This window comes from Pinus tabuliformis, chromosome 7 (assembly GCF_031772625.1).
Source record: "Pinus tabuliformis cultivar Carrire ecotype Pingquan chromosome 7, CPIR1, whole genome shotgun sequence".
NCBI lineage: Eukaryota > Viridiplantae > Streptophyta > Pinopsida > Pinales > Pinaceae > Pinus > Pinus tabuliformis.
Genome location: NC_142293.1, coordinates 1,710,831,064 through 1,710,853,867, shown reverse-complemented (window position 1 = coordinate 1,710,853,867; position 22,804 = coordinate 1,710,831,064). Strand labels below are relative to the sequence as shown.

The 22,804-nt window shown below is 40.9% G+C and overlaps 1 protein-coding gene across 4 annotated transcripts in view; it reads right to left on the bottom strand.

The window, feature by feature from the left end:
* Positions 1-22,804, bottom strand: part of LOC149255168 (nucleoside hydrolase 3-like) — a 369,934-nt gene that overhangs the window by 123,422 nt on the left and 223,708 nt on the right. The gene's annotated exons all lie outside the window — the stretch shown is intronic.

The window sequence follows — 22,804 nt, the reverse complement described above, 5'->3', positions numbered from 1 at the left end:
CCTTGGTTAGATCTTATGACCTCATGTTTGAGCTGGAGTGTGATGACTTGATCCTGCAGACGTTCTAATGCTTCTTCAACATTAGGAAACATCATTCTGACACGACCATAACACACATGCAGTCCATTTTGTCCTCATGTATGGGAGGTCATGATGCCATTTGCCGGAGGTTGTAGTCTAGATTGTTGGCCATTTGGAGGAGAGAACAATTGGTTTCATCTGTTGCTTATGAACTAGCCGAAAGGTTGGTTGAGCAGAACATTGGTTTGTTCGGGAGACGGTTGACCCAAGAGGAGCTGCGAAGGATTTATGGTGACCAACCACATAACAGGAATGGGATGAGGATGAGGGGTCTTTGCTTCATCTGGAAGGAACCTTGGGGACTTGACCACTCATGCTTGAGTGATGTGGAGGAGATGACAGGGGTAGAGTAGGAGGAGATCCCTTCTGACTTTCAGGGTGAGGATTTTGCTTTTATGGTTGAGTCCATGAGTTCATATGAGGATACCCTTGAGGAGCATGAGCGGTCATGTGGGTATGTTGGCAACTGCCCAAGTATGAATTCATGTGAGATGGAGTACGATGAGCAACATATTGTCCGGGAAGCAAACTTGCCTGGTGAGCGATTGGCGATTTAGCATGGAGAGCACATAGAGGAGCAAGAGTCAGCCGAGGGGGGCGATATGAATAATGTGGAGAGCCAGTTGGGGGTTCATGTTGAGCCCGTGGTAGAGGAGGATGAACATCCATCTTTTGGACTAGCTATTGATGAGGAGCAGACAGATGCACAGATAGCCAACAAGGTTGTAGTACTTGCAGACACTTTTCGTCAAGAGTTCATGGAGATTGACAAGTTAGTTTGGTAGGGGGTTGATAGATTGTAGGATCATGGAGTTTTCAGTCAAACGAGGGAGGATCTGTTGGAGATGGTGGTGCATCCATCTTTGGGCCTACCCATTGATGGGGTGCAGATAGGTGCAGCGGCAGCTAGTAGAGCTGCAGTATTTCCAGGCCACAACCCTCTCTAGGAGTACATAGACAGGGCTTTTAGCACCACTTGCCCACTTTTTCCTATTATAGAGAGAGGGGCAGGTTTCCTTAGACAGATCTGTTGATTGACAAGGCAGAGCATCTTGAATTGAGCAGGGACCCATATCAACATAGCAGACTTGTTCCTTATATAGGTGTCCATGCATTGGAGTGGTGAGAGATCATGAGTTGGTATCCTATTGATGGTGTGATATTCTTAGTCGGGGGCAGTGTTGCGGGGGAGCGCCCCCCCCCCCCCCCCTCGCTCCCGCTCCCGATCCGCGCTCCGGGCGGGAGCGACTCGGGAGCGGGTCGGGAGCGCGCTCCCGAAATCGCTCCCGAAAAGGGAGCGATTTCGGGAGCGCGCTCCCTAAAAAAAATTTCGCTCCCTGCCTTTTCGGGAGCGTTTTCGGGAGCGTTTTGCCTTTTTTGCATTTTTTTTTTTGTAGTAATGTTCGAAATGCAATTTTTTTTGAAAGAAACAAATAGTTTTTGAGTGGGGCAACTTAATGATCAAGTCTAGGCCCTAGTATTGATATGCTATTCATGGTAATGTTAAATTCTTAAAGTAAAAGTGACATTTTCTTTAATTTTCATTTTCATCCTTTTACTTAAATTTTTAACATTACCATGAAATGACTCAGGATGTTTGAGAGTGGTTTCGTCCTCATTGGATTTAATATGGAGAAAGTAGAATTTTAGATTTCATTCAAAATCCAGCAGACTTATCAGTTTTTCAGGATTTCAGGATTGGGGGATTGCAATGTTTCTATTGAATTTTGTCATGTATTAGGGTATGCAACTCATATTTAATCAAGAGTACCAATCCCTCTATGTACCTTGATGTTAGTGACATTGGTTGTCGAACTCCTCTATCATGACCCTTCTAAAAATGTACGCATCACTCAAACAAAATCTTGACTTGACATGCTATGCTTTTTCTATCTTATGTTAATGCTTAGAGGGTGATATTAATGACAAAGATCCCTATACAGATACAAAGGTAATGACAAAGATACCTCTGGATATTAATGCTTGGAGGGTGATATTAATGACAAAGATCCTGATTTTGCAACAAGACTAAAAAATTAGACATTTCTCGTGGTGGCGAGAGGCCCAAGCATAAGAAATAGATAATAGATTTACTTCTCTTTTCTAGTTTCTAGTAGCTTTTATAACTATTGACTCTTTCATATTTATTATGATATTTTTTTAAACAATATATGACAATTTAAGTTTGAAGTTGGCAATTATAACTCATTAGTAATGAATTATGAATATGATGCTTCATGAAAGTTGAAAGTTGTTTCATTTCATTTCATTTTATAACATTTCATTTCATGTTAGATATTATTTGTTGTAATGGTTACACTTAGCTTACAAGTACAACTTTGGTGATCAATGATGATAAATGTTATATATTGAATTTTGAAAGCTTGAAACTTTAAGATTGATGAATCATGAGACTCAATATGTTGTATGTTACTATGTTACTAACTTGCGGACGTGGTTGATGAAGATTATAACTTCTAGATGATTGTTGTTATATGGTTCAATCTATGCTTTTTTATGTTTTTTATATCTAATTCATCATTCTACATGTTTTTGTTGACATATATGTATCAAAAATTAAAAAATATAAAAAATATATATATTTTTAAAAAATCGCTCCGGGATTCGCTCCCAAACCGGGAGCTTCTGAAAATGGTCGCTCCCGCTCCCGCTTCCGCTCCCGCTCCCCGCTTCCGCTCCCGCTCCCAAGTAACATTGGTCGGGGGCATAGTACAACAACGACCCTTAGACATGTCAAATACTGGATGCTCCAGTTGGCAGTGGGATACAGGTCGACAACTCTTCAACATTCCATCCCGACATCAGGAGAGCAGGATTAGCATTGGATTGAGTTAGGGGTTGGACTCGAGAGAGGTGATGACTTGGTACGCAATTGGTGGGGTAGCATTCACAGTCAAAGATATAGCACTGCAGGAGCCGTGGAGTATTGATGCTTGCTTTTGGTGGCACTGGGATCCAAGAGGATTTGTTGATGACGGGTTCAGTCAGAGATTGGTCTGGGATCCAGGCATTGAGGGGTCCGTTCATGGTGGGTTAACACAGAGGCAGAGCATCACTTAGGGTTCGTATGGGATCCGGGCATTGGGCCTCAGTTGCATTGGGCCACCAAATTGGCCCACAGGTTTGGATTGCTTGAGGGAAAGCAATCTTGGGGCGGGAGGACTTGTAATGTTCCTTTTTCTGGTGTTCCTCGTGGCATAGTTAGGATGGACTGTCAGGGCTGGGGCAGCCAGGTTACAGGTGCAGGTTTACTTCATCAGCAAGCCTAGGGGCTTTGGAGATGTTTTATGGGGTCTGGAGGAGTTCACTTTCCATCCTCCATCATCAGGATTGATTCCGCACAACTCACTCCTCGTTCCATTGCATTTTGATAATTCCTATAAAACAGGGTTATTATTGTGCATAACTCATTTAATTACGCTTAAGGTGGCTTTTCGAGAGGAATACTTGGCGGAACACCCTAGTGTAATAGCTCGTTGGAACCAGAACGAGAAGATCTATAGGATGGGATGGTTAGCGGGGATTTTCAGTGGCCTGAGGAGGCGTGATGGCCGATTTACCCTTTTCCCACATTCAAAAGAATAATTTAACTGAAACAAAAGAGGGAAATGAACTCAATGATTAAAATAATAAAAAACAGGAGGTTCTAGAGGGATCCATCAAATTTATAAAAAGGAGGCCATTGGAAGGACATCTTGGATTTGATATTTCTTCTTGTATGAGAGGTTGAGAACCTGGTTTTCTACTCCAACAATAGCTCTAGGACAAAAACCCTCAGGTGATTCAGTTAGATTGGGCAAGTACCCATCTCCCCTTGGTGAATTCATCTAGAATTCACAAGAGAGCTCAACAATGATATTTCAGTTCAGTTTTGGAGGGCCAACATAGTATGGGAGTAGATTCTTGAGTCCAGTTTCCCATCTTAGTTATTTTATTGTATTAGCATGTAAACCCCAGTTTATATTATAATAAAGCTGAGATTATTTTTTGCCTATTGTTTCATGGAATTGCATGCACTTTATCTATTATATTTTACATCGCAATCTTTTGTTAAATGAATGATAATTTAATGGTGAAATTTGGGTTGAGTTCAATTTCTGCAAATTTAGAAAAAAATATCCCGTTTGGGACATTACACAGTGGCAGTGATTCCGGGTGGTAGCAGTGGCTCTCCGATAGAGGGTGTTAGCTGAGGCTCCCCTCCGATGTCAAATTCTTCTACTTTTAGATTTGAGAATGTTCAACATATGAGCAAAGACAATCTGACCCTTGTTTGGACATCATCATTATGATCACTCTTATTTCCTTGGGTTTGGCTCACATAGGTCTGAGGATGGGTCATGGAGATTGGTTTGTAGAAGTCCGAGATTGTAGGGTTTGAAGCTCGCACGTGTGTTTAAGGTTCTGGTTTATAGTTGCAGGCATGCTTTGGGCAAATTTCAGTCGCAACCACAGGCATGTGAACTCATGCGTGCGGTTGGGACCTAAGGTTTAGTTTTATTAGTTGACTGCAAATTTTAGTAGTTGACCTCAGTGTTCGACAGTTGACCATAGACAATGATAGTTGACCGCAAACAATGACAGTTGACCGCATGCTTTTGAATCAGGGTTTTGATTATTAACATTGTTAGGTTCATCTATTGGATGTTGATTAGTTGATTTTGCTGGATAGGATTATAGTTGAGGATATGGATCATTGTACTCTATTTTGCTGAATCATTCAATGACAATCTAATAAGAAGAAGAATTCGAAAGGGTTTTCCCCGTATTGGGTTTTGCCGTGGTCTTCGACCAATCCTGGTGTCTCTATGTGTGAATGCTATTCTTCTATTGTTCCTTTATGTTCTATTGCATTGGTGATGATGATATTGTTCTTTCTATATAATTGCATATGTTGCTGAATAATGTTATGATGTTGTGGGGTGAATTTAATATGTAAAAGATGAAATTCAATTATCTAAAGCAAAGAACAATATATCCCTAAGAAAATTTAACATCGTTGATCCTCTACTGGTTGACCTATGCCTATAGAAGAGCCATAGGGCCATTTGAACTCAAATTTGGAAGTTGCCTTCAAAATCCACCAAAAACCCTAATTGTTTGATCCTCTTAGTGTTTGTTCCTCTTAGTTGTTTCCATAAGAAGTAGAATACTTAGGGCTCTTGACTTGGTTTGATTGGGCTATCTTAACCCTAAGATCTACTAGGGAAGCTTCCCTTGTGTTGGATTGCATCCATCACTAAAATGAGGGGAGTAGTTGTTGAGGTGATAGTTGTAACTCTCCGGTTTTTGTTTTTTTGTAATCATGCTAAGCCTAGGCCAGGGCTAGCCATTCTATTGGATGGAAGAACGAGAACTACCCACTAGTGGGATGTTATCACCAAGATTGTGCGATGGTAACTCTCCCATGTTATTCATTGTCTTGGTCATCTAGGGAGGCTTTTACATTAAGGTGCAAGATTTTGTTGTAACATCTCCATGGTTGAATTTGTAGCAATGATGTGCTTACCTTCCTAAATGCCCTAGTTTGACATTTTGGTTAAGGAACTATATCAAGACGTAGTTGGTCTTGAGATCTATCCCCCCTATAATTTCCATGTGTTGCGAGTCACTACAACTCCATAAGAGCCCCATGGGTTGAATTTCTACCAATGATGTGAGTACATTGTTGAATGGTTCAATTTTGGCATTTTGGTTAACAACCCATATCCATGGGTAGTTGTGTTGAGAAATGTAACTAGTTTCGGTTTTCATAATTTTATTTGAGTCATGATGTAATGTACTTGTCAAAAGAAAGAAAAAGAAAAATTATTTATTAGCATGGGTTTCATGCTTTATTTATTTTATTTCTAAGTCAAAGCCTCCATTGAAGGCTTCTAGGGTTTATGTCACAAGTCCTAGTATTTGTCAGCATGTAATAGATCCTTCTTGGGCTTTGCATGTCAAGAAAGGAAATTTATTATGATATAAATGGGTCATATAATCCTCCACCAATTCCGCCTCAATTCCTCCATGTCAGCCTAATAGAGGAGCTTCAAACCACTATTTATAGCGAAGCATACGACCTAGTTTCGAGAGAAGACAAGCAAGATTTGATCTGAAGTTAGCAATCAAGAAAAGAGTGTGAAAAGCTTATTGGAGAAAGGACTTATTATTGCATAAATGGAGGAGACCAAACGAAGAAGAAGAAGGATTGAATTTCTATTCTTACTCTTTCACACGTGCAAAAAGAAGTCTATAAAGGAATAACAAAGTTGCAGGGCCAAAGGTACAATATGAGCTTCAGAATGACAGAGCAAAGACCTTGTTGACTCATTTTTGAGGAGCAGACGTGTGTTGACTTATGAAGGAATGGGCTAGTGTTTGACTGATTTTGATTTGATTGACTCATTTGATTTGGTTCTTGAAGGAAATATATTTTTGGGTTTTGCCCTCAAGGAGGGGTTTTGCGCTAGCTGAGAGCCTACATGTTCTATCCTTGATCTTCATGTTCATATTTTGGTAGTTGCTTGATGATAAAAAGATAAAAGATAACTTAAAAAAGATAATAAGATGATAAAGAATTCACAAGTAATTATCAAGATGAGAAAATATTTTTTCCTTTATGATTTTCCAACATGGCATCAGAGCTAAGGCAAAGGAGTAAAAGGAAAGAGGTAGTTAGAAGATCAATGTTTGTAAGAAGATTGAAAGTCGGGTTCCCTAGAAGGATACACGAATTATAAGAGCAACATTATGGAAGTTCATACCTTTGTAATTGGGCTGCAAACCTAAGCCTATAAGAAGAACCCAGTTGCATCAATTGGAGATCTGAAAGACTAAATATTAAGCCTCAAAAAGGCCAAGTCTGTTGTGATAAAGAGCGAAGCTTTGTGCTCAAAGTTTAAGGTCTCGAAATTGTATTTAAGATTTGAATGTACAACATTCTGTGCAAGTCACCTCAAAGATCCAAATTTTGTGCATAGGTAACCAAGTCATATAATTTGTAGAATAATATTTAGCTCTCATAGCCTGCAAAAAGAACAAACCTAGTCCGAGTTTGTACAAAAGCATTGAAGGCCTAGTTGAAAGACTTGTGGTAAGTCTACAATTATCTCAAAAGGATCCGACAATCCTGTGTAGAAAGAAGACGAAGTCCAGTGCTTCCACAGTGATATATTTTACTCTTTGCAAAATAATACATTCGGCTTTTCCTAACAGTGAAGAAATTGACCTTGACATAGCTACTACAACAATGACATTCATCCTACACAATACTGTTGGCATATTTGGCAGTTGATAGATAGATGCAACCTCAAAGACAATCTTGGAAGCTACCCTAACATGAATATGACAGTCACCTTGGAAGTTACATAACAATATTTGCTTTATGGTGCGAATACATGATACAACATCTAAAGTTTATTTTGCAAAATATATCAATACAACATGACAATATGATTCCAATTGGCGAACAATACTAGATACCTTGGTCTAGATGATGACTCAATAGTGATCTTAAAGTATTCAGATTATCCAGAAATTGTAACTATAGTGAGCTATACCTGAAAGGATTTGAAATTGCATTCATATTCAAATGAAAGGAAGCATGTTTGAAGAAATTCCTGAAGTAGTCCTTGGACTCCGTATATTTGGAAGAAGACCTTGACCTCAACATTTTTAGAATGTTCATGGCATTTTGAAGAAATCATTGCAGTAGACTTATTACTATCATATGGTAACTAGTCCTTGAGGTACGTACAATCATTGACTCAATTTGGATTACAGTTTTGAAAGCTCATTGTCTTGATTCTAGGGTTTGTAACCTTTTATTGTTGATAAATGTTAATCTATAAATTCTTGTAAACCCTAGTTGGTTAAGAAACCCTAACCCTATTTGAGTTTATCTCTTCATAGAAGCCTAAGCTTATTAGTCTCTAGGGTTTGTAGATAATATAGGAAAAATTGCAAACTGTACTAAGTATATAATTGAATTTGAAACCCTAGAAGTGATATCTTGAAATATGACTTAAGATTTGGAGTTTGTTGTCATACTCCTGTACTTGTATACTTTTGGTACTTGTCAAGTAAACACTGCAGGTACATAAAGAAATGATGAGGATATTAATTCCTCATGGAAAAGAGGAGGCCTTTCAAGGAGAAACTTCCACCTTTTCATAAAAGAGGGAGTTCTTCAACGAGAAACCCTACAAGGCTTGTTACAAGAGCAACTCTAAAATGGCAACATTTGTAGTAGATAAGAAGGTAAGATCTTTTTGAAATTTGCTTTATATTACTAACTTTCATGTCTAGGGTTGCGTTATAAAAATCCTTGTGTTGTTGAGGATGATTGATCTTTAGATCAAATCAATCCTTGTCGTACTATCTATTGTTAACTTTGGTAAAACCCTAATCTTTAGGCTTCACTATAAAACCCTAGTCTACTTAGGGTTTGTTGATAAAGTCTAAGAACATATGATGAAATCCTACTCTCTTGATGTTTTGGGTTTGGTAATGTTATGATAAAACCCTAGCCTTTTAGGGTTTGTTGTTGATGTGTAGGATATATGATGAAACCCTAGATTTTTAGGGTATGATGATTTAGGGTTTATGACAAAACCCTTGTAATAATGAAAGATTTAAGGAATGAAACCCTAAGCGTATATGTTTCTGTTTGTTGATATTTTTGAATCTAACACATCAGAAATCCCTACTGCATTATCTGGTTTATTTCACCTACTTGTTTATTCCTTAACAAGTTATTTATCCATATAAACACTGAAAATAAACACAAATGCAGTCTCAACTCATATATAGATCATCAACTGAAATAATAGAAAAACACACAAGGGACACCGTTATTTTTGGACAATCGTCCCCGGAAAAACCCAATGCGGGAAAACCGGTGCAATGATTCTGAGGGTTTTATTATTAAGTAGCTTTCTTGAGTACAAGTAGGGTGCCAAACTGGCTCACCCAAGAGAGATTTCTACGTGGTAGTAACACCTCTTCTCAGAAGCAGAAATCTAGCTTCTTAGCACTAGTCTACCCTAAGAAAATCCTTCCGGCACTTCTCCAAGGCTCGACGTCAACCTTGCTAGCCTCTGCGTAGCTCTGGAACCCTCTGCGTCAGCTCTTTGGCCTTTTGCGTTACCCACGCAGGCCCCTCAGCCTCTGCATAGTCTCTAGCTACCTCTATGTGGCTCTTGCTGCCTCTGCGTAGCCTCCTCAATCACTGCGTTGTCCCTTTGGCACTATCTCTGCCTCTGCTATGTACTCACTGCCCCTCACTGCAACTAAGATCACTTGTTCGAATTTTCTCAGCAAACCCCGCTCTAGAAAATCGAACTCACTGATCAATCTTGGTGTGTCTCCAACTAACCCTCAAGCGTTCTCTTATACTTTCCTATTGACGATTCAACGGCCGAGATTAAGTCCCTAATCAACGGGTAAGATTAGATTTCTCTTGATCCATATCATTTAGAACATTCTCCTCCAGTTTTATATTAATACCCATTAATGTTTTAACTTTCCTAAGTTTAGACTTAGGGTCTCATTAAAAATATTAATTATTTTAATATCTCTCCATCCGGGTGGAATTTCCCCAAACGATTTCTGGGTCTTGGAAATCGCATGTGCCTTAGCCTCTCCACCAATTTTCATGGCTAGAGCACATCCGATGCTACGAAAAATCAACACTCCCTCTTAGTGACGAATGTGCTCTAGTAAAGCTCCACCATTGAACATCACACTGATCCTCCAGCACCGGTACCTGTGTTGATGTTGGGCCTGTTGCCCTACATCCATTGCACTGCTACCTCTTGTACTGCTGGCCATCGCTCTGCCACTGCCACTGCTACATCTATACCGCAGCTCCCTCTCAACATGTTGCATCATGCTTCCTATAGCACTACCACTGATAACTACTGCACTGTAACTCAATTTCTAACAAGTAACTGATCTACCCAAATATTGACATCCTTGTCAATCCAAAATCCTCCTGATGCTGAAGCTACCTCTGCTGCTATCTTGTGCTCCCTTTGTTGCCTCTGCGCTGCTGCAAGCACCCCTGTGCCTCTTGCACTGCTACAACCATCCCTGTGCCTCTCTGCACTGCTACAACCACCTCATTGCCTCTCACACTGCTGCAACCCCCACTACGTTGCTACAAACCTCTCACTCTAGCACTACCTTGTTGCTCCATCCGCATCTTGCTTCTATCAACATCTGTCATTCTGCTACTATCTTTCGGGGCTGCCATAGCTGGATATGATCCAAGAGTTTGGGTACCTCAAGGATCCTGCCCCTCATCTTTTGTAGCCCTTCTGACTACAGCGCGATGTCTCCCCACCTCTACTCTAGAGGTGCATGAGCACTCATGGCACAGTCGTCATCCGTCTTGACTTCTTTCTCCGCCTTAGCCGGAGCTGCCTTGGAGTCAAAAGCCTCTCCCTTATTCTTCTTCCTGGGACACTGGGTTGCATAATGACCCAACTCCCCACAATGGAAGCACTTCACCTTAGAGATGTCCTTCTTCCTCTTCCCCTTCTCTCCCGCAGATGCCAAAGCCGCATCCTCCTCCTCTTTCTTGATTCGACCTCCTTTGTTGCTACTTCCTGCCTTGGTCAACTGTCTGATCTCTTCTTGGCGAAGAGCTGCCCACATCTCTTCCCATCCTGGAAGATTAGCTCTGCCCAAAATGCTTTGGACAAATGTCTCCCAATCCTCGGAGACTGCATTCAGGGCGGTCCTCACCATGAACTCCTGATCCAGTGTGGCCCCTATGGAAGTAAGTTGGTCTTGAATCTCTTGCAACCTGCTGAGGTATAGATCTATCTGCTCCCCCTTCTGCATCTGATACAGCCGCAGCTGATTCTCCAACATCCTTCCTTTGCACGGAAATGCCCTGTTATAGTGTCGTCAAGGTATCCCACATCTCCTTTGCCGTGTTCTTCTCGCAATATGCGGTACTACATGATCCTTGACCCCATCAAGGATTATGCACTTTGCCTTCGCCATTGCATCTTCATACCTTTCATTATTAGCTAGGTGGATTGGGATAGCCACGGTTCTAAAGGCAAAGCCCTTGATGCGATGTCTATCTAGAACTGACAAAATCTTGGCCTTCTAGACGACAAAGTTGGAGGCCCCGTTCGACTTGTCATGATCCCTCAATCTGTTCATTTCCATCTCCGCTTCTTTTCTGGACTCCCTCTGAGTCTTGATTTCCCTGCTAGAAATCTTCACGCCAACTGTCGATCCTCTCCTCTCCGATCCTCTTTGCAGCTACAACTTGGATTTGGATTTCTTAGCTAGAAATCCGCCAAGGCAACAACTCCCTCTACCTTGGTTTTGTCTCGTTAGGTACTGCTCTGCTCTGACAGAAACAACACCCCACCAGATTCCCAATCCATAATCTGCGCACAGCTCCCTAGGCCCCGACAACTGAAGAATTGAGCCTCTCAACTCTGTGCAATCTCGGCAAGGGCTGAATCACTCAGCTGGCCAACTATGTCAAACCTTCCTGGCTGAGTATGATGACGTGGCTCTACGTCAGCCTCTTCTGCCTCTCTTCACATCTACGTTGGCCCTTTTTCTGGCTCGAAATGATGATGAAGGTCCTCTGCGTCACTCCTCTGCTGCTCTCTGCTTAGGAGAAGCTTTGTCTCTCGGTTAGGAGAAGCGCTGTCTCTCGGGACAGCTACTACTGCTGCAAATTTCTGATATTGCTGGTGCCTTCAATTCTCTTGTGATATGCAAAGCTTTGAAACCATGTTGATATTTCTGAATCTAACACATCGGAAATCCCTACTGCATTATCTGGTTTATTTCACCTACTTGTTTATTCCTTAACAAGTTATTTATCCTTATAAATACTGAAAATAAACACAAATGAAATCTCAATTCATATACAAATCATCAACTAAAATAATAGACAAACACACAAGGGACACCATTATTTTTGGACAATCGTCCCCGGAAAAACCCAATGCGGGAAAGCAATGCAGTAGTTTTGAGGGTTTTATTATTAAGCAACTTTCTTGAGTACAACTAGGGTGCCAAATTGGTTCACTCAACAAAGATTTCTACACAACAGTAATACCTTTTCTTGGAAGCAGATATTCAACTTCTCAGCATTAGTCTGTCCCACGAAAATCCTTTGGCGCTTCTCCAAGGCTCTGTGTCAACCCTGCTAGCCTCTGCGTATCTCTAGAAACCTCTACGTCAGCCTTCTACCTCTCTGTGTCAGCTCTCTGGCCTTCTACGTCACCCATGCAGGACCCTCAGCCTCTACGCAGTCTCTAGCTACCTCTGCGTAGCCTCCTCAACCACTGCGCTAGCCCTCTGGCACTATCTTTGCCTCTCTGCTATATACTCACTGCCCCTCACTGCAACTCAGATCACTTGTTCGAATTTTCTCAGTAAACCCCGCTCCAGAAAATCGAATTGACTGATCAATCTTGGTGTGTCTCCAATTGACCCTCAAGCCTCCACTTATACTTTTCTTGTTGACGATTCAACGACTGAGATTAAGTCCCTAATCAATGGCTAAAACTAGATTTGGCTTGATCCATGTCATTTAGAATATTCTCACCCAATTTTATATTAATACCCATTAAGATTTTAATTTTCCTAAGTTTAGACTTAGGGTCTCATTAAAAATATTAATTATCTTAATATCTCTCCATCCGGGTGGAATTTCCCTAAACGATTTCTGGGTTTTGGAGATCTCATGTGCCTTAGCCTCTCCACCAATTTTCATGGCTAGAGCACAATCGATGCTACCAAATTCAACATTGTCTGATTGAAACCCTAGCTTTGTCGAGCTATTATATAATTAACATTAAAGCTTTTATGTTTGTATCTAGGGTTTACAATAAAGCCATAGTAGAGATTGATTTGAAATGATCATAAACTAAATACTAATGTAGGATTGATTAACCATTAGTGATTTGAATGTTAGCTGAAGCACACATTCCGAGGAAAAACTGCTTGAAAAGAATGCTTTACGATAGCTGATTAAACATAAAATCAATGCAAAACAGAAGTGCAAACAGTAAAAACACAACGATACCAGACAACAAATCGATGACGGAGTTCGTCCTTGATGGACTACGTCTCTAGGTCCACTTTCAAGATGGGCGACCATTTTTATTAGGAATGAGAAGAAAGTGTTGATTACACAGAGAAAAGACCAGACTGAATGTGCATGCAGGCACTTCTGATCACTGTCATCACATAGCCCTCCGAACTAGCATTCCAACGCTGCTTATGGTTTCCAAAACCGACCCCGGATGCTTCCGAAACACTGAAAACAAATTCGCTTATGTCCTCCAGAATCTGCATACAAAAGTCAAAAACCACTCCTAATTTCCTCCATGGGCAAAACTGCCTCTTATAGGCTTGTGGATACATAAAAGCTCCTTTGACTGCATTTGAGGTGAATTTGGTTGCTTTAGATTAGGTTTACCATCTCGGTCTAGTCATAAGGAGACACCTAGGGTTAGGTGGACATGGTGGTTTCATTTATTTTAGAATTAAAAAATAACAAAACCCACTTTTCACCTTAGAATAGCCCGAAGACTGTTAGCGGTTAGCTAATCGGGCGGAGGGCGCTGACTGTGCATGTAAACAGGTTTTGCGGAAACTTCTAGGCCGACGGTTCCGATGACTCATCCGCTCACTGTTGACGATTGGCGGTTAATCTACCGCCCATATGCCAAGGTTTCAATGCTGCGGTTAATTGCAATTTCCGACAGTCTGCTACCCGTAGCCGTTTGCTCTTCACTGCTCACATGACCACGGTTAGATTCAGTTCCCCGCGCGGTCAGGCTTTGATGCTAACCCCGACGGTTAAATGTTATCTGCTCACATGCATAGTTCCGTCGCAGTTTACAGTGGACGGTTTGTATAACCCGACTGTTACGATAACCTCCGATAGTTATCTTTGCCTAATCACATGTCTTCTCCGCTGTGGTCAACAAACTTGGCAGTTAGGACTGTGGTTTTTGTTTATTGTAATGTTTTTACAATGTAAAATGAATAAGGCCGAGGGTTTATATGGTGAGGTTAGGACTAGGTCATTAGAGTTAGGTTTTGGTAAATCATAGGTTAATTAACATATAGTTTTTGGTGTTGTGATAGGTTTAGGACTTATATTAGGATTTAGGTTTTACATTAGGTGTAAAAACACCTTTTCAATTATTGTCACAAAGCGACATTTTGAGATGTTTGTCACATGGCGACAATAACCACATGCCTATCGTCGACAAACGACGATATCGATCCTTTGCCACAACGACACCCATGTCAACACTAATTCTGTAAAGATAAACAATAAAACACATGTCGTCGTCCAAATCCCGGGGAACTGTTGATAACTCAAGTCAACAGCCAGGTACAACCCATATCAACTAAACGCCATCAACACTATGAACATTACCTGAACAACCTGCTCCATAACCAACACTGTCGATCTGTCGAAGCTAAACTGAAGCAACAATGACACTGAACACTGATGACGACACTTGAACACCTGTGTAACTGAATCAACAGAATCCTTCTGGATCATTCCTCTCCTCTTGAAAGCTTTTGGACCACAAAAGTTTGACTAAACAATTAGTCGATGAGGGTAGAACTCCCTCTCTTTCCACCTTGACCTGACGATGTACCAATACATTCGGTTAATCACTTGCAATTGATGACCCTGATGATGCTGACCATGGAACTATTCGATTCGGTGCCCTGTTTCTTCCATTCGTAGTATGAACAACTTGCGACGATGGGTGAACAAACTGTTATTAACATGGCAATTGAATTCTTTCCACGAAGAATCATGAGTTAGTGATTCACAATCTTTGAAAACAGTCTCTACTGATGTTGTTTAGTGCCATCAACATGTTTAAACAATCTATTTTGCGGAATGACAGAGACAATCAAAGATATACTTGACATCAAACCAGCTATACTTTCCTGATTCTTGTTTACTAAGTGAACTTGCGGCACTGAACCTATCCAACTGTAAGGTGAAATTTGTTGCAACTTGGTTTGATTTTGAAAGTATTGAATTAATTGTTGATTCGTTTGAATCACTTTTAAATGATGTTTCCATTGATTAACACTTTCCTCTGATGCATAAGTTCCCATTAGACACTTTGACACTGTTGTAGAAAAGGCTTTGATATGAAAACAAATAGGTTTCCTCTCCACTTGAAAAGAGGTTTCCAAACTATTTGAGACATGACATGGCGACACAATATAAGAGAAAACGAATGCCGACTTTCCCCAACACTGACATGTATCCCTGAAACTGTAAATAAACATACCATCTGAAACAAGTCTCTGATTAGACTCACATGTACCAATCCCTGCAATACACTACTGATGATGATATTTTCTAGAATTCAGTTGAATGAATGAGTTGAGAGTCATTCTGTCTTTAAGAAGATGTTCATAGGACATCAAATGTATCTGATGTTGCTTATCCTGTTTATGAATAAGATTTCTTGGAAAAGAATTAAGAACCTTGACCAATTGATCTATAAACTGAATCTCGCATTTCGAACAATCTTCCTTATGTTGTTCCTTAATAAACATGAGTACATATTTACTTGATCTTATTAACTGCTTAACTCGATTTGTAACAATTAAATCCAAGTTTGATTTGACTTTATGTGACCTAACAATAAATTCAACCCCTTCTTTCTTTAGGTGATATTTATGTTCTCTCCTGTAAAACACTGCATCTCTATCATAAAGATAAGGACTTCCTAAGACAACTCCACATATGTCTACTGGGACCATATCTAACTCCACTTCATCGATGTACTTAGATGTAATTGCAAATTTTAACCGACACTGCTTTGTGACATGTATCTGAGTTGATTTATTAATCCAACCTAATGGGTATCATCTTGGATGATTCTGTGTCTCCAATCCCAATTGATTAACTATATGTTCAGATATTAAATTTGCTTGCGATCCACAGTGAATCATTGTGTCAATCTTTTTATGCTTAGAAATTATCCTTATGTGGAAGAGTTCAACTCTTTTATCCTCATGTGAAGGATTTATGTTTGAAGAAGATACAATAGTTTTCGAACTTGAACCAGTGTCAGAAGTTTTACCTGTCGTAACCATGGCGGTTATCCTCCTTTCATCACCTGAATCTGAACCTAGATCCTTTTGGACTGCTGTAATGGCCTTCTTTTCATCCTTCTCCTTAAGGAACTTCTTGGGCTTAAGTTTTGGATGAAGTTTTCAGCACTTCGATTCATCATGACTGATTCTCTGGCAATGAGAACAAGTAGGTCTTTCCTTTTGAACGATCGCTGATTTCTTTCTCTTCCAATTGTTCTTCCCCTTACTGTCATTGGAATCTTTGGTTTCCAACTCTTTGGATGACTATGATGAAAACTTGAATGGTCTGCCACCTGATTCAATATGTATGCCTGAACACACATCTCATCAAAATCATCAGGATTAAACATCAATAAAGTATGCTGTAAATATGAATGTAAACTGTCGATGTATTTTAACAAAGTTTCGCGTGTATCCAATGAAATACCAAGCGCCAATGCTTTCTTTCTGAACTCCTAGTAAACTCCTGAACACTCTATCCTTTACCTTGCCTCAGATGCTGCCAATCAATAATAGCTTGCTGCATGTATCCTAAAGGATAGCATTGTTTCCTAAGAGATTTTAAAAACTTAGACCATGACAAGATGACTTTTCCTTTACGCTTTACATCTGCCTGAGTTTTATTTTCCCACCAGATTAAAGCTGTTCCCCCTATTCTAAGTGTAGTTAACTGAATTTTAGTTTTATCGCTAGAAATGTTATGAATGTGACAATACACTTCTAACTGCTTTATCCAATTATCTAGCTTTTTAGGATTCATTTTGCCATCATAAACAGGTAACTCAAATTTAACATAAAGTTTCAAGAGAGATGTTTTGTTAGGTTTCTTTTCAGTTTCAGATTTTGCACTGGAAGAAGAAGAAGAAGAAGAGGATGATGGAGATGATGGAGGTGAAGGTGGTTTATCAATCTCCCCTTTACCTCTGTCCTTCTTCGATGGCTTTGAAGAATAAGCGTCTCTCGCCTTCTTGTCTTCGTACAATTCTCCCAACATTAGTTGCATGGTTAAGAAAACTCACTGAAATTGTTCTTCACTCGTCTTAGTTTCAGTGTTTTCACCTGCATCAGGTCCTGACATGGTCGATTTCTGAACGACTCGTCGCTTTCCAATCTCTGGATTGCTCTGCTCAACGATTCCTTCTCCTCGCTGCGACTTTGACCTGGTTAACGTTCAATGGCAAATTCTACAAACACAACTTGCATCGATACCAAATTATATGATCTGAAATGATCATAAACTAAATACTGATGTAGGATTGATTAACCATTAATGATCTGAATGTTAGCTGAAGCATGCATTCCGCGGAAAAACTGCTTTAAAATAACACTTTATGGCAGCTGATTAAACATAAAATTGATGCAAAACAGAAGTGCAAATAGTAAAAACACAACAATACCAGACAACAAATTGATGACAGAGTTCGTCCATGATGGACTACGTCTCTGGGTCCACTTTCAATATGGGTGACCGTTTTTATTAGGAATGAGAAGAAAGTGTTGATTACACAGAGAAAAGACCAAACTAAATGTGCACGCAGGCACTTCTTATCACTGTAATCAGATAGCCCTCCGAACCAGGTTTCCAACGCCGCTTACGGTTTCCAAAACCGATCCCAGATGCTTCCGAAACACTGAAAACAAATTTGCCTATGTCCTCCAAAATCTGCATACAAAAGTTAAAACCCACTCCTAATTTCCTCCATGGGCAAAACTGCCTCTTATAGGCCCGTGAATACATAAAACCTCCTCTGACTGCATTTGAGGTGAATTTGGTTGCTTTAGATTAGGTTTACTATCTCAGTCTAGTCACAAGGAGACACTTAGGGTTAGGTGGACATGGTGGTTTCATTTATTTTAGAATTAAATTTAACAAAACCCACCTTTCACCTTAGAATAGCCCGAAGACTGTTAGCGGTTAGCTAACCGGGTGGAGGGCGCTGACTATGCATGTAAACAGGTTTTGCGGAAACCTCCAGGCTGGCAGTTCCGGTGACTCATCCGCTAATTGTTGACGGTTGACGGTTAATCCGGCGCTCATATGCCAAGGTTTCAATGCTGCGGTTAACTGCAATTTCCGACAGTCTGCTACCCGTAGCAGTTTGCTCTTCACTACTCACATGACCACGGTTAGATTCAGTTCCCCGCGCGGTCAAGCTCTGATGCTAACCCCGACGGTTAAACGTTATTTGCTCACATGCGTAGTTCTGTCGCAATTTACCGCTGACGGTTTATATAACCCAATTGTTATGATAACCTTTGACAGTTATCTCTGCCTGATCACATGTCTTCTCTACCGCGGTCAACAAACCTGGCGGTTAGGACTGTGGTTTTTGTTTATTGTATGTTTTTACAATGTAAAATGAATAAGGCCGAGGGTTTATATGGTGAGGTTAGGACTAGGTCATTAGAGTTAGGTTTTGGTAAATCATAGGTTTATTAACATATAGTTTTTGGTGTTGTGATAGGTTTAGGACTTAGATTAGGTTTTAGGTTTTACATTAGGTGTAAAAGCACCTTTTCAATTATTGTCACAAAGCGACATTTTGAGACGTTTGTCACATGACGACAATAACCACATGCCTATCGTCGACAAATGACGATATTGATCCTTTGCCATGACGACACCCACGTCAACACTAATCCTGCAAAGATGAACGACAAAACACTTGTCGTCGTCCAAATCCTGGGGAACTGTCGATGAACTCAAGTCGACAGTCAGGTACAACCCATAACAACTAAACGCAATGAACACTATGAACATTACCTGAACAACCTGATCCCTAACCAACACTGTCGATCTGTCGAAGCTGAACTCAAGCGACAATGACACTGAACACTGATGACGACACTTGTACACCTGTGCAACTGAATCAACGGAATCTTCCTGGATCAGAGATTGATAAAGTTTCTAAGGCATGATAATGAAACCCTAGATGTAAAATGCTTTCGCTATGATTGAAATACTAACTTTATTGGTGATATCTAATGTTTAGTCTTGATGGAATCTAGGATTTGTGACAAAACCCTAGCAAAGTTTGTTGTAAGAATCTAGGGCTTGAATGTGAAACTCTTGTTGATTGTAAACCTAACTACGTTTGGCTTTTGAATATCTAAAGTTTGATTGTTTTGATAAACATAGATGCTCCCATTGTGATGACATGCTAACCTTATATTGATAAAGTTGACTTCATGCTCTTATACATATATATTTTGTTTGGTTGTACTTGTTGTTGAAGGTTAGTAGGTACATAATCTTCAAGATGTTGAAGATGCTTACCTACCTCATATTTGATGATAATTTGATGATGATGTTGAGCATGATGGAAAGAGGGAGTTGTAAGAATATTGATGGCATTAGAGATTAATAGATGACATTGTTACCATGTGAAGTTAGAAGGAATGATGTCTCTGAAAAAATGAAGTTTTGGAAGGTCAAAAATTCTCCGATGATGCGAAAGAAACAGCCTATGTGGTTGGAAGAATAAAATTATTGATGGACTTGTCCCCTAGTTGAGAAGAAACTTGGATAAAGAAAATTTTATATCTCTCTAGTTGAGAGGGAGCTTGGTTGAAAAGTGAATCTCCTCCAGTTGATAACTTGATGTAAAGACCATGGGGATGTTTGAGATCGAAGAATAGCTAAAGCATTATAGATGGTTATTTGTGATTGATAAATTTGTGAACAAGAATTAGATGTTTTGGAAGAAGTGTTGAGGTTGAGTTTGGTGCTGTTGGAGAAGTTGAAGAAAGAAGTTTCCATCGAGATGTGTTTGGATATTGTGATGACCTAAGCAGCATCAGAATGGTTGAAGACCCCGAAGTTTCGTGCTAGCATACAAGAACATATATATTGGAAGTTTGATATTGGTTGGGGTTGTGAAGCTACTAGATGTTCTAATGGTTGAACAGGTAGCTGATGTGTGGATCTCTCCCTGAGAAGTTTTGAATATTTAACAAGCATGCGCAGATTGATGATTGAGAGGGGGAGATGAAATACCATAAAACTGCCTCTATGATGGTACTTGGGAGGCCATCTTGGCCAACTGTTGATGATGTCTGGATCCCGATGAGGGAGGATATAATTAGTCTTGTGGAGCTTTGAGTGTTGATTGGGGTAGCATCTGATGTGCTCTAGCCACGAAATTTGGTGAAGAGGTTGGGGCACATGAGATCTCCAATACCCAGAAAGGGTTTGGGCAGATTCTAAACAGATCAGGAGATATTAAAATAATTAATATTTTTAATGGAGTCCCTAAGTCTAAACTTAGGGAAAATAAAATATTAATGTGTATTAATATGAATTTGTGTTAGAGTGGTCTAAAAGACATGGATCAAGCCAGATCTAATCTTAGTCGTTGATTAGGGACTTGATCTCGGCCGTTGATATGTCAACAGGAAAAGTATAAAAGGAGGCTTGAGGGTCACTTGGAGAGTACACCAGAGTGATTAGTCATTCTATTCTCTAGAGAGGGGTTTGCTAAGAGAGATAGAATTAGTGATCGGGAGATGCAGCTGAGGGGCATTTGAGTATAGAGAGACAGAGAGGCAAAGATAGTGTTGGGAGAGGAGCGCAGTAGCCAAGGAGAGTGACACAGAGCTATCCAGGGTTCACGCAGGGCCACGTAAAGGTAGCTGGGAGCTACACAGAGCCTTAGAGATGCTAGCGTTGTTGATGCAGAGGGCCAGAGTGCTTATACAGTGCCGCCCAGGGCTGACACAGACCTATCCGGGGTGACGCAGGGCCAGTGTGAGGCAGAGAGGGGCTGACGCAGTCCAAAGAGAGGCTGACGCTAGGGTTTCTGGGGCAGATTGGTGCAGAGTAGCAACCGAAAGGATTATTCGGGTTTTCAGCTAGTAGATTTGGTAGAAACTGAGAGGTATCACTGCCAAGGAAATTCTTTGTTGGGTAGGCCAGTTTCGACACCCAGATTGTACTCTGATATTGCTTAATAAGAAAACCCTCAGATAGTTGCACCGGTTTCTTCCGGGGACATTGGTCCAAAAATAATGGTGTCATATGGTGTGATTGTTCATGTTTTCTTTAGTTGCTGATCTATAATATGTTGAGCATACACTAGTGTTTATTTTCAGCATTTACATAGTAAATAACTTGTTAAGTAAAATAACAAGTAGGTAGAAATAAATCAGATAAAGTGCATGGAGGGTTTCTAACTAAGTAAACTTAGAAACTTCAACATGGTATTAGAGGGTGATTGCGGATCACAGGAGGACTAAAGGACATCAGCCGAGCGGAGCAATAGCAGCAGAAAATAGTTGTCCCGAGGTGACAAAAGTTGTTTCTAGCAGAGCCGCAACAAGGAAGGGTGACGCAATACCTACGTCATCAAGGGTGGGCCGGGAAGAGGCAGCGCAGAGGCTAAGGAAGGGAAAAGAAGCCTCACGCAGAGCCACACAGTAGCTGGGACGGTTGACGCAGTTGACTGAGGAGGTCAGGTTGCTGGTGCCGGGATTGCACAAAGCCTAGGAGTTCTCACCTTCAGGTTGTTGGGGTCTAGAAGGCTACAGGAATATTGCAGAGTGGAGCTGGTGAGGTACTGTAGTCAGAACAGTACCTGACAGAGCAAGGCCAGAGGAGTTGTTATCGAGGGTTTCTAGCCGAGGAACTTAGATGAACAGTGCAGTTGCACAAGTCGATCATAGTAGGGGGCATCTCGACAAGCGGAAGGAGGATTTCTAGGAGGGAAATTAGGACTCAGAGGGAATCCAGAAGAGAACTTTCAGACGGGAAGTAGAGACACAAAGGAGTGAAACAAAGAACTTTTAGGAGGGAAGTAGAGGAGCATCATGGCACTACACGGGGTAAGAGACCAGGATAGACTGGACGGAGCATCAAACTTCACAGTCTGGAAGGCCAGAATCTTATCAGTGCTTGACAGGAATTGTGTCAAGAACTTCGCCTTGAAGGTTATAGCTATCCCAGTCGACCCAAATGAGAACGACAAGTATGAGGAGGCGATGGCGAGGGCCAACTGCATTATCCTTGACAGGGTCAAGGATCATGTGGTACCACATATAGTCGAGAAAGAGATGGCAGTTGAGATGTGGGAGGCTCTCAAGAACCTATCCCAGCATACTTCTGTGCAGAGAAGAACGCTGCTCGAGAACTAGATGAGGTCGTATCAGAGGAAGAAGGTTCAATCAACTGACACCTTCCTCGGAAGACTGAATGAGATTCGAGACCGGTTGACTGCTATATGAGCGACTCCAGATCAGGAGCTTATGGTGAAGACAACCCTGAATGCTGTCTCAGAAGAGTGGGAGGTGTTTGTCCAGAGCATCCTAGGCAGAGGGACTTTCCTACCTTACGACGAGATGTGGGTAGCTCTTCGCCAGGAAGAGATCAGACGACAATCGAAGACAGGTAGCAGCAACAAAGGGATCAAGGTCAAGGCGAAGGAGGAGGATGTGGCGCTAACATATGAGGGAAAGCATGAGAAGCAGAAGAAGAAAGATCTCTCTAAGAGCAAGTGCTTCCACTGTGGGGAGATGGGTCATTATGCAACCCAGTGCCCTAGGAAGAAGAGTAAGGGAGAGTCTTCCGAGACTAAGGCAGCGCCAGCAC